Source organism: Zootoca vivipara, chromosome 2 (assembly GCF_963506605.1).
Source record: "Zootoca vivipara chromosome 2, rZooViv1.1, whole genome shotgun sequence".
Taxonomy (NCBI): Eukaryota; Metazoa; Chordata; class Lepidosauria; order Squamata; family Lacertidae; genus Zootoca; species Zootoca vivipara.
In genome coordinates, this window is record NC_083277.1 from 49291164 (window position 1) to 49304751 (window position 13588).

The 13588-nt window shown below is 41.2% G+C and overlaps 1 protein-coding gene across 1 annotated transcript in view; it reads right to left on the reverse strand.

Annotated features, from left to right (window-relative positions):
- ATP2B2 (ATPase plasma membrane Ca2+ transporting 2) overlaps positions 1-11763 on the reverse strand; it is a 377201-nt gene extending 365438 nt beyond the window's left edge. Inside the window, exon 1 of the mRNA XM_060271474.1 lies at positions 11637-11763. The gene's annotated coding sequence lies outside the window, so the exon portion shown is untranslated. The remainder of the gene's footprint in view (positions 1-11636) is intronic.
- Positions 11764-13588: the final 1825 nt, after the last annotated feature.

The window sequence follows — 13588 nt, forward strand, 5'->3', positions numbered from 1 at the left end:
ACCAAAAGGCTATGGTGCAGTGCAGACAAAACATTAGGTCTGTTTGATACATTATATGAACCCACATTACCTGTAATTAATACTAATGCAAAACTCATTTTTACAGAATTCCAAATACTGGCCCCTGGTGCAACCGACTCTTGCCTTATGAATATATAGCTTAACTAAAGAGGAATCAGTTAATTGAAATGTGAAGAAAGAAGTGCACAAGCACAAAGCTTTTCCTCATAGAGTCAAACCATGGTTTCTTATGTCTGAACCAAGCCTATAATGCATTGTGTTCTTATTTACCATTGCATTACCAAATAAAAAGAAGCATATTGCAAATTTTTAGATACGGTATATAAATAAAACATATACCTTCTTAACAGGCAAGAAGGCAGGAAGGCAGGAAGGCAGGAAGGCAGGAAGGCAGGAAGGCAAGAAAGAAAGAAAGAAAGAAAGAAAGAAAGAAAGAAAGAAAGAAAGAAAGAAAGAAAGAAAGAAAGAAAGAAAGAAAGAAAGAAAACCTTCCTTTGTGCCTTGGAGTTGGAGGATATTTTTCCTCCAAAAAGATATTTGCTGGCTGGCTTTACATGAATTGCTATAGGCTATATTTAAACCAAACAATTTGACCAGATCAGTTCAATTATATTCCAGAGAAAATTGTGCTGGAGATCTGATAAAGAGGACTGCTATTAAAGGATGCAAAAATTAGCTTGTGTGAGAGAGTGTTTTCTAAAAGTCTTATTTTGGGACCTTAATTATACTCAGTAGCTCACTCAAAAGCACAGCTCTCTCCTGGTAGCTAAAATGTTCTAGGGGTTTCTCAACCACTGATTTTGCACATCAAAAATCCAGTTTCAAGCACACATAATTTCAATTTTTTCCCCTCAAATTGAAGGATTATCTCCTCCATTCATGCCAACAGTATGAAAGCAGGCCATTTCACCAATATTCTGCCCCCAAACTTTAAAGTTCTTCATATTGCAATGTGGCTTGGGTTGTGTAAAACAAAAATAAAGAGGGCACATAATTCTATGAACAGTAACTTACAATGTTATACAAATATTTGCAGAATATTATGCTGAGTTTTTCTGGCTAGCACTGCTAAATAGCGAAAAAATATTATTTTGCAGAAGATGGGGCCTTATTCAGGCTCAGCTTTGTCCCCAAACTGAGCTACTGCAGTTTAAAGAGAACTGCTTTTTTATTTATCTGTATACTTCTATATTTATACAAATCATATACAGTATAATGGATTAGTTTGCATATTCATTTGAAATGACAAAGGAAATCATGCAAAATTACTAGCAATTAGAAACAAAGGTCTTCTATGTTGTGGAATCCCAGGGTGTTCATTTGACCTTGACAAAAACAAGTAATTTTTTTTTGTTATGCCATACCTCTGATATTGATATCTGTTTACTGATAAGTATGGAGAATCCTGACACTATCTATTATTTATTTATTTATTTATTTATTTATTTATACCCCGCCCATCTGGCTGGGTTTCCCCCACCACTCTGGGTGGCTATCTATCTATTTATTGTTGAATTGTTTTTATTGCATTGGTTTGCTGCTTTTACCTTGTTTTTAATAACTTTTTAATTCAAATAATTGAGAAAAAGAAAATAAAAGGAGTAAATTGCAGTGAAAGTAAAGAAAATAAATAAAGTAGCTAATTAGGTCCCAGATTTTGGACTGCAGCCGAATTATGCCCTATTTCAGGGGGTCCCCAAACTAAGGCCCGGGGGCCAGATGCAGCCCAATCGCCTTCTCAATCCGGCCCGCGGAAGGTCCGGGAATCAGCATGTTTTTACATGAATAGAATGTGTCCTTTTATTTAAAATGCATCACTGGGTTATTTGTGGGGCCTGCCTGGTGTTTTTACATGAGTAGAATGTGTGCTTTTATTTAAAATGCATCTCTGGGTTATTTGTGGGGCATAGGAATTCGTTCTTTTTAAAAAAAATAAAACAACAGTCTGCCCCCCCCCACAAGGTCTGAGAGACAGTGGACCAGCCCCCTGCTGAAAAAATTTGCTGACCCCTGACCTATTTGAACAGAGAAGAAATTTTATTGACCATTATCACAGTCATATTTTAATCTAAGTACCGTACATTAAAATTGTAACATTTTAAGCATATCTATAAAATAAATTTAATCCAAATATCTATTCCATTTGAACATATTGCTATAAACAAAATGGCAATTTAAAAAAATGTTATCTAAGCATTTACTGTCTAGAGGTATTTTGTTTCCTGGCAAGAATTTAAAAGCCACTAAATGGTGTTTTGACACTTTCAAAATATAGAAGTATACATCTTCTATATTTTAAAAATAGAAAGAACAGTGAGATTGGAGTCTAATCACTAGAACAGCAGAAGAACGATGAACTTAGCATAACAAGCTGTCCTGATGCAGCTTGCATTGTGCAGACTCTAGTCAAAGCTAATCTTTTAACGTTGCCGAAAGGCGGCAATGAAATGGCCTCAGTCAGGGCTTGCCTGCTAACGGACTGAGTTGATTTCTGTCATCCGTCTCATCAAACCAACTCTATTCATTTCATAATTGAGGGTTGCTGTGAACAGAGTAACATGTCCTAACCATGATACATTTCTGATACTGCTAAGGTATACACATGGTTTGGTAAATGTCTCACACTATGGTGCCTAAACAGATTTCTTTGAAAGAGATATGTACTTATGAAAATAGGAGGCACAATTCAGAAACAATTGACAAATTGCTCTCATTTGTTTAGACCCATTATGCACTCTCCTTCCCTACTCCTAATTCTTATCTACGCCGGGAAGCGCTCCAGCACTTCAGCTACTCAAGCTGTGTTTATATGGGGTAAAGCCTGAAGGTACTGCAACATATAGCCTCTCAGCAACAGCCCTTTGTATGAGATCTGTAGTGAAGAACTGACAAGGAACTTAAGCAACAAAGAGCAGCCTAGTGTTATGTGGGTTGGGGGGTGTCGTAGACTGTGTGCCTGAGCTCTGTTCTAATTCCTGGATCCAACACAGATTCAATTCTTGGAATAGCCAGGCTAGTTTCCCGGTGAGGCATTGACTCTCTAAGTATGGGCTATTAAGTTAACAAAGGAAGTGACTCTGTGCCAGATAACAAATGACAAACTGGCTGGTACTGTAGTTAGACAGACAAAGGTCAGAGTTGAGTTGTCTGGGCTAGAAGGTAGAAGTAAGGCTGGGCAGCTGGCAGACAGATTTCTTCCAGATTTCTGCTGCAAACCGAGGCTGCAGCTATGGGGAAAACAAAAACCCTTTGGGGTGCTAATGCTGTGAACCCCTCCATCGTAAGCTCATGTTGCATATATGTGCAAATAAATCATATATCAATAATGATGATGATGATGATGATGATGATGATGATGATGGTGATGATAATGGTAATAATAATTTATTATTTATACCCCGCCCATCTGGCCGGGTTCCCCCACAGTCTCCGCCGTCCCTCATTCCAATGAAAACATGAGCCCTGAGTAAGCGCCTGAAACCTCTGGAATCTCACACCGCTTGGAGATTGGAATGGTGTGATACCGTAACCACACATACTAAGATGACAAGCTGTTTTATTAATGCTAGTTCCGAGCACCATGAAAATAACCTTTGAGTTCCTGGTACAGGCAGGAAACTGAAACCTAGACAGGCATCACTAGATCCATAAGGATTTCCTCATGCTCTTCCAATTAGAGAGCTCAGAACAGTGCACAAAATAATTAGAATCAACACAAAAGAGGCCCCAACACCATCAAAAGCCATCTGAAAGTGAACAAGGTGACTTTGGTGGCTCCCCTAGAGAAAGATTGACACAACTGGGGCAGCATTAATGAAAAAGGACTGCTCTGGACATTTTCCTGCAATTCCTCATGTCTTATCTGTTTAGTGATCTCAGTCCAAAACACTGCTTTGAAAAAGCATCTTCTCACATTTGTTTGGTTGTTGTTGTTGTTGTTGTTTGCAAATCACGCTAGTCTGCAAGTCTTACTTGTAATACACATTTTACTGCTCACATTTTTCTGCCAACACTACTACTTATTTTAACAGCATATGGAAGAAGAACCAATGTAAAAGCTCTTCCACTTTGTACTGGTGGGCATTGTCACCTAAATAGTGTGCCTGTGTCGCATCATGTGATCATTGATCACCCCTGTTTTACTGTAATGCCCCTTATATTCCCCCAGAACATAACAAATGTCAAAACAAAATGCTGCAGCAACAAAGCCAGAAAATTTCTGAAACAGAAATGAAAATATTGAACCAACTACTGTACAGTACAGTATATATTTTTTAAAAACATTAAATGCGAACATATTTTATTGATACTGTTTAAACCAGGGGTCAGCAAACTTTTTCAGCAGGGGGCCGGTCCACTGTCCCTCACACCTTGTGGGGGGCCAGACTATATTTTGAAAAAATAATATGAACGAATTCCTATGCCCCACAAATAACCCAGAGATGCATTTTAAATAAAAGCACACATTCTACTCATGTAAAAACACCAGGCAGGCCCCACAAATAACCCAGAGATGTATTTTAAATAAAAGGGCACATTCTACTCATGTAAAAACATGCTGATTCCCAGACTGTCCGTGGGCCAGATTTAGAAGGTGATTGGGCCGCATCCGGCCCCCGGGCCTTAGTTTGGGGACCCCTGGTTTAAACTGAGAGCAAGTTCCATCACAAGAGTCAAGAGAGAACAGCAAAGGAACTGTCCTTCTCTGGAAATGTTTTATGATCATTTCAGCTTGGAAGCAATAAATGTTAACAGTGAACATTCAAGGAAAATATATGAGGTGAACATTACAGGTTCAGGCAAAAATCAACAGGATACTATTTCTTCTACGGGAAATAAGCAACGCTGACAAATCCACTAACGGTGCCCTCAAAATCATTTTCTGCTATCTGCATCATTGGATTCATTTTTTAAATACATTTTGAGAACTCCATCAATGGAGAAAAACCAGAGATGGCAAAGCTGTGACCCTCCAGTTGCAACTGCACTCCAACTCGCATCAGCACCAGCCAGAATGGCAAAGGATCACAGATGATGAGAGTTGTAGTCAAACAGCAGCAAGAAAGCCACCGGTTCCCCATCCTTCTTTTTTTACCCTCACATACAACCCTAATGATTATAATGTTGCTCCATCAAGTTAGGGATGCTATATAAATGTGGAAGCAGGATTCTTTACTTATGCCTAGTCAGATAAGAAGTCGCATGCATAAACAGATCCTGCAGTGCAGATCACATAAGGCTATATCCAACAAAATCTTCTGCTCATGCAAAGGTTTACGCTTGGGCAATGGAACTTCCTTATTCTCTGAAGCCCCCCAAAAATCTGCTCCAGAGGGCTGGGGGAAACCCAAAAACAGGGAGTGTGTGGCAGGGATAAGACACTGTGCAAGTCCTTGTACAAACAGAACAACCCATTCAGTCTCTAATTCAACAGCTTGGATTGCACAATCTTAAGAGTTTATTCTGCATTCAACTGCACTAATTAAGCAGCATCCTGTATCAAGGTACGAGAGCCCTAATACAAGAGCTAGCCACAATACCATCAGAACTTGTACGCCAACCATTTCCCAGTGCTGCATAATTATATTTAATACCAGTAGCAAAGCCAAAAAACCAACAACATTAAATTATTAACGCACATTTTAGGAACAGTGCTATGTAGGGTTGAACATAGTTGATTACTGTAATGGGGAATTCACATGAAAGAAGCCATGGTTTGGAATTCTTGAAAAGTAGTCTAGAGTTCCTGCATGCTGCCACTATTATTCCAATGAAACAGTAGTGAAGATGAATTGCAGAAGCATAACCATCTAGAAGGGGTGAAGCTTGGGAGTTTTTAATTAACATTTACCTTTATTATGACTGCCAACAATAGCAGTAAAGGGGGGGAATACTGTGGGGGGTTTTGCAGCTGATGTATTTACATTACACTGTTGGAATGTATAACAATTGTCCTACCGTATGTCATCTTCATCAAAGGATGGATGCAAGAGAGTTCAGAAGTGTTCGTAGGTATGTACTTCTGTCAGAAAAACCAGGCACCACCTCCAAGGCTGTCTCCAACACCACCTCAGAACCCATTAGCAGAGACCTCACAGGCAGGGTGCCTGGACCCCACCCACCCATAACTTCCATCTCCATCTCATCAGTCATCACACTTAACTGGACAGGAAACTCGGGTTGCAAAACCTCAGACTACACTGCTATACTAAGATTCCTCAGAGAGGAGGGAGAGACTAAGATGAGGGAGAAGGGCTGATAACATGGACGTAGGAGTTCAGTCTGGCTCTGTAACTTATGAGCTGCCCTAGGTTCTGTGGTTTTCCTCCCCATTTATATTTCATAACCTTTCATAGAAGGTCTCCCAACTTATGGGATGGCCTGTATTTTTATCACTTGATGAACTGCAATTGCCTGCCTAGTCATATGCCAGGTGAGCTCTCAAGGGTTCTGACCTGCTAAGACAGGTCACACCAGTCTCTTGAAATGCAGTAGGCTAAAACATAAATGAATCAATAAAATATTTGCAGCACTGTGGAGATGAGCATCCCAAACTCACTGAAGTGTTGCTTCATGTGGCATACCGCACAACACAGATACAATGACAAGGGTTGTTCTGCTTCTTATAATTTGAAATCCCAATATAAGGTTGTGGCAATGAAGCTTGCCATATAAAAGCTAATATGACTTTAGAATGCAAATGATCCGTCTGCAGGCTTGGCCCCCTATCCATTCATTTTCTGTCCAAATATGTGCCATGCTGTTGCACTGTGTGCAGCTCTGGTGCACTTTTTTAATGGTAGCTAATGTAGCTGATAGTAGTAGCCGAGTCAAGTGACACTGTGCCAGTCAACTGAAATATATATGCAACTACACAGGTGATGCTTCACCAATGCAATATCAATATGATGTCTGAACATTTCTCAGCACTACACAATAGAGTATTATCACTTATTGATCATAACACCTTTAATGTGCAAAATGCTTTGCCATTTTTATTTTTCATCGAATTCTGTTGGGTGGGATTATGAGTTACTGCTATAATTAAAAGGCATATGAATCATGCTGAGAATGAGATTCATTGCAAAATAACATCTTATTTGCAGTGAGTGAATTATGAATGTGAAATAGTCTTTGCCTTCAAATAAAATATTAACATTCTGAATATCAGCTCCAGAAGAAACAACCATTTTCTATCAATGCATAATAATATCAATCATAATTTCAAAGCTATGTGAATTAAATGGAAGTAAGCCTTTAAAGTTTTAATGAACAATGTTTTAATGGCCATTAAAGCACAATATACAAAAAAAGCCTTTTTATCATTAATCATTAGCAAAGACTCGATTCCAGTAAACACTTACAAAGCTACAGTCAGTTAAGCAGTCACTGCTAGCACAGTGAGACTTTCCTCCCTCTCATCCCTCCCACATGCTCCCTAAATCTGTTCTTGGGATTCCCGCAAACCTACACAGCAGATTTTGGGAGAGTACAGGGGGAAGGAGATGCAGGAGGGGAACCTTATTACACAAGTGGTGATCCTTGTGACAGAAAAAGTTAGGTGAATACCAGCACAACTCTTGCATAAATTCAGAGAGGAAACCATTTAAAAACAAACTTCAAAGTTCTCCTCTGATTAATTCCAGTGGCAAATATTCTCCAGTTTTCAATTATTCCACACCATCATTTCCCACCTAAAGATTTCTGCACTCTAGTCCAATCCTTTTAGGTAGCAGGCACCAGCAATCACATTTGAAAGAAATCTAACATGTAGAAGTAAGTTTTGGCAATGTTTGACAGCTGGCCTACAGTCACAGTTAACATTTGTCAGTATCTAACGTGTAGTTGCCAAGATTTTACACTGCCTGACATATGACATGCAGTTGTGATCAATATGTGAGAGAATATGATAGATGACTTGCAAAGTAATTTAGTAAACTTTATACATGACATTTACTCATTGAACAGGCAGATTTTGAACACTGGTGTCAATTTTTTATTCTGAAATTCAGGAGTTGAATGTTGATGTCAACTTACAAAATCTGAATCTCAAATTTTGAAAATTCATCATAATTTGAAATGGACAGATATTTGGTGAGACTATAAATGGACCTGCTAACCATGTAATAGGATTTTTCTACCATGTAAATGCTTGGTTATTGGTAATAAGATAAAGGTTAGGTGATTATTATTATTTTTCTGCAATGCATTCTAAATTTTGGTAAAGTTTGGATGGTCTGTATTAGTGCTCCATGAATAACAACACTGAAGATATTCCTCCAGGCTACAGAATTTCATGACTGGAAAGAAGAGCGTTTTAAGCAATCTTCCCTGCTTTTCTCCATTCTTTTCAAATTTCACAATATCAAGTTTTGTGTATCTTCACACACACACACACACACACACACACACACACCATTTGTGAGATATTCTGGTTTTGTTACCTTTTATTTCTGTGTTAGCATATTTGGATACTAAATAACTAAATAACTGTGGACATGTAACAACTTCTGAGAGCACAACAGAACTTTGCCTTTCTCTCTTAGTCCACTCCTCTCCACAAACACACCCAAATGCAATTATTTCATTGGATACAACCCTATATTGTGATCTATGAAGTCCCATTAGTTATTCTGTTTTATAATAAGGGCACGTAAATCTATTATTAATCTTGGTTTTAATATGTAATGGAATTTGCAGGAGAGGGGTTCTCTTCTTCCTCTTGTTGGAATAGTGAGCACATGTGCATAGAAGAGGCACAACTAATAAAAAAATAGCAATGTCCAGTTGTGGATAAGAAAGAAAACTGTCTATAAATAATGCTTTAGGAATTAGAATATGATACATACAACTTTTAAGACCATAGACATCCATTAACAGCAAAATTGAATGTAGTGACAAAATGTATGTAATACCTTTACATCATAGCAAGAGATGAACACAACTAGTCAGAAACAATAGAAACCACCAAATAGTTCAAAAATAATAATTGTTGCCCGTACTGCTATAAATATAGTTAGGAAATGTGCACACTTCTCCATATATCAGAAGTTATAAGTTGATTGTCTGTGTTCAGCCTTGTTTCAGCTCAGTGAAAGAGGGGCCAACTATCTCTAGACATCATTTTCTCCCTAGGCAGGATGTAGCAGGGAAGGAAAAGGACATAGCTCAGTGGTAGAGCATCTACCTTGCAAGTAGGTCACAGATTCAATTCCTGACATCTCCAGGTAGAACTAGGAAAGACACCCCAGCTGAAATCCAGGAGCTAGTTGAGATTCCTTCATTGCAGTGAGTTAGATGAGATGACCCTCGGGGTCCCTCCCTTCCAACTCTACAATTCTATGATCCTATGTAACTGTAGACAATACTGAGCTAGTTGGACCATTGGTCTGACATAGTATAAGGCAGCTTCCTATGTTCCCGTCACCATCTAAAGCAGCTATCCTTCCTTCAAAAGGACTAGTCATTGTGTAGCTAGAGGGGAAATGGAACTGGTAGTGCTTCTACACATAGATACCACATTCTTCCAACAGAGCCTAGAGAAGTTAGGCCAGGTTTGATATAAAAGTACACATTTCCACAGATTATTCTTGAATGAACACTATCCTTGAAAAATGAAGCTCAGGTAGTGAGTGTTAGTTCCAGCAAGGTATTTTACTAGAATTCAAAAATAATGGATAGCATAGATGTAGTCCTTAATAAACTGCATGTAAAGAGTACTTTATACAGGGCTTTAAAATAAAAGTTTTAAGTATTGATATAGAATATATTGAAAACCAGATACTGCATTAAGGAGGGGAATGCCTAAATGCACTCCACTCACTTCTCAAAATGAGAATATACATTATATGCATATAACCGGGGGGGGGGGGGGGGGTAGGATACACAACAGTTCCAGTTCTGCAACTACTAATTAAAAAGTACACTTTTATTACAATTTTTCTATACAAGGCAAGTATTATCACAGTTCTTTCCAAAGTGCAATATCCATTAAAATACATTCCTTTATTGGCAGAGCAGTATTTTGAACACGGAGTCACAGAGAATAAGATGTGCCACTGGAAAAGGTGAGGAAATGTGTGGATTTCCAATTTGGTTACTGATTTGTCAATGCAAGACAATACAGTTCCATACAAATTGCTTACAAAACCATTCCCACATCCTCCAAGTAATTCGAATTAATTTTATCCTCACAACAACCCTGTGAGGTAGATGAGAGAAAGAGAAAGGTCAGTTGAAGAGTTTTCTGGCTGGATAGAGAGATTTGAAAGGAGCTCACCTTGGTCCACTATACCACACTGAAAGGCAGTGCCGGGTTTACTTACTGCAGAAGTGAGCTAAGCTGTAATGCAATACGCTGTTTTGATGCCTCATTAGCCACTTTTACATTCTTCATTTATTGCATACAGTTGCACTGAGAAACAGGGAACAGAACATTATGTTTCCATGACAAAGTTTTACTTTGTTCTTGACCTTGCGAGCAAGAGATAGTCCCAGCCTGCAATAACTGTGTGCTTGCTTCTCTTACTCCCATCGAAGAATGGCAGCCTGTAAAACTCTTAACGACTCTTTAAAAATACGTATTTCTAAATTGTTTTGCTCTAATGCCACTTGATCAGCTACTAAGGTTAAGCTCCTGAAATGCCTTTATTTGCCAGGCTCACAAATTGCCTTAAAGTAACAACAATCCATTCAAAAACCGGGCCGGGGAGATGTTGCCATCTGGAAAATCCCTTCCCTAGAAGAACCCTGCCATTATCAACCCAGTCGGTGCTTATAAAATTAAGGGCAGCCTTGAATTAGCTACAGCTCTGCTGGTGTATCCATCCAAAGGCATTTTCTCAAGGGGAATTGCATCCTTGCCCTTCCAGAGTTTCCACAGTGGAATATTGTTCTAGTGGCCCAATGACATGTAAGCTCCCTTACCATTTCTCCTTGTGCAACATGTTCTGAGGCGCTTGGCTTTTTCCTTTAAACACACACGCACACAATTTGTTGCATCAATTTAACCACATCTCCCCACGTCCATCCCTAGACTTCAGAGGTTTACACCCTTCAGTCCTATTCCTGCTTATTCAGAAGCAAGCCCCATTGATTTCTGAGGACCTCCCACCCCCAGGTCAGCATCCTGAGGAGGACAGCCTGGGTCTCCCAGAGAACAGCTTCCCAGCAGAGCCCGGGACATGCTGGCTGCAGGCTGGTCCAGAGCGCCCTTCCCAGGCATCTTCGCCTCCTCTCCAGCCTCCCCAGACCAGGTCCAGAGTCCTTCCCCTGTGCCCTTCACTTGGCCGGGCCACCCCACCAGAGTCGCACTGCGAATCCCGGCCCCACCGCCTGAAAAGCCCACCTAGCGGCTCAAGGTCACCTTACGACAAAGCCCGGCAGGAGCACCTTTGGGGGGGGGGCGCGGGAAAAAACCTGCGGCAAAAAGAAGCCACCAGCCAGAAGCACCTGCAACAGGAGGGTAGGAGGCTGGAGAAAGAGGTCCCGTTGGAGAACAACACACAAACATAATGAAAGCACGCACACCATTAAAAAAGAAAGAAAGAAAGGAAAGAATGCTTCACAGTGTGACGGACAGACAGAGGCAGCGCGGGAAGTTCCCTTCGTCTTACCTGAGGTGGCGACTGAGGAGAGAAAGCGCGCCTCAGAAGTCAAGCCGCCGTCGCTGCTGGCGCTGACTAGCTGAGGCGGGAGGGCGCGCGGATGCTTGCTGCTGCAGCAGCAGCTGTTGCTAAGTCACCTCAGAGAGGATAAAAGGGAGCCTCTCTTTTCCTCACAGGCAGCGGCAGCAGCGGCAGCAGTAGCGGCAGCGGCGGCAGCAGCGGCAGCAGCAGCGCGCGGGGATTCCACCAACCGCGCGCGCGGCGCTTTTGCAGCTGCTCCAAGCTCTCCCCCTGCTGCCGCGCTCGTCTTCCTGCGCTCTGGCATTCCCCTGCCAGTCTTGGGCTGTGTGGAAAAGCCGGGACGAAGGGAGGGGAAAGGGAACCCTGCCGCGAAACGAGCGGGCTCGCGCTCTCCTCGGGGGAAACGCCGAGACAGCCTCCTCCTCCAGGAGAGGCGGGAAGTGGCGCAGGTGGTTGAGGAAACAGAAGCCGCAAGCAAGGGCTCGCCGGAGTTTAGCACCCAGCACACAATCCCAAGGCTTCGAGGTAGCAACGAGGGTTCCTCTGAGCATGTACAGAGGGAGCGCTATCCCCTCATGTTAACGTAGGCAGCACCTGTGACTGGGAGAAATAGTCACAGGGTGCTGCTTTTAGGCAGTTCTCAGGGTACATATTAGGCCCTAGCATCCCTTAGCAATATTGGATGCCCAGGAGAAATGTCACAACTATTTGGACGCAGTAAGGCAGGTCATACATTGCTGTAACATTATTCCTAAGATTTATGTAGGAGCAGGCATTCATCTTGATACAGAACCACAAGCATCTATCCATTTAACTCAAGTCAGATAAAAGGGGAAAGCAAGATGAAGCCTCATGATACTCCCGCATGTTGCATGTCGCTGGGGGATGCAGTGACCCCAAGGGCCATAACATCAGCCCAAATTACGGTAGCTACTTTCTTTGTAACTAGCAATGTGAGAACCGGTCAACTGAGAGTCGGTATGTTGTCGTGGTTACAGGGTCAATCCAGGACTGGGTAAACTCCAATTCAGATCTGCTATGATGTTCATTGGGTGACCTTGGTCTCTGCCTAACCTACATCACAAGACTGTTATGTAGATAACATGGAGTGGTGGTGGGAGAAAAGTATTCCTAGAGCTCAGCGTACCGTAGTAGTAATTAAAATGTGTCATTTTTAAAAATGTATTTGAGACCAAATTTTGTGACTGCTTGAAGACTCTGGCAGTTAAAAGCAGGAGCAAACATTCCATAAGTTAACACTGGTGAAAGTAGGCAGGAATATAGGACTTATTAGTCACAGAAAAATACTATCAGACACTGCTAAATCACACTTGGCAGCTTAACATGTGCCAGACCTTGTGCAGAGTGTTTTACTGTCAGTGCTGTGTATTTTTCACCAATTAAGGATGGTGACTTCCATGACAGGAGGAAACATTTATAGGGATCTCCAGCACAAATCATCTTAAAAATTAAGCACTAAAAGAGTGGGTTGAATAGGCAGTGTCTCTGAGATATTTAAAGAATCTATGAATTTGATGCATTCTGTTATGTTAGCTCCATTATGATTATTTTAAGCAAAGGATTTTGGGTTTTTCAGTTTGACTTCTAATTGTACCGGCAGCTTAGGGCTAAAGTACAAGTGATGTTAAATGTATTTTGGCACTGTATGCATCATTTTTTAGAACTGTAAACGGCAGCAGTGGTGGCAAGGGGGCCACTCAGGACCTGTACCACAGTGCATGGAGAGGAGGAGGAGTATAAACCTTTTGTGGGACCCACCCACACCGCGGTCCCAGCAAAAAACACCATGACCCCCAAAATTTGCTTTTAGCTCCAGAAGGTAAGCCTCCATTCCAGGGCAGCTGCTGGGGGTACCATTTTGATTGGGATCATTGTGTGGTAGCTGTGGTCTAAACCACAGAGCCTAGGGGCTTGCCGAT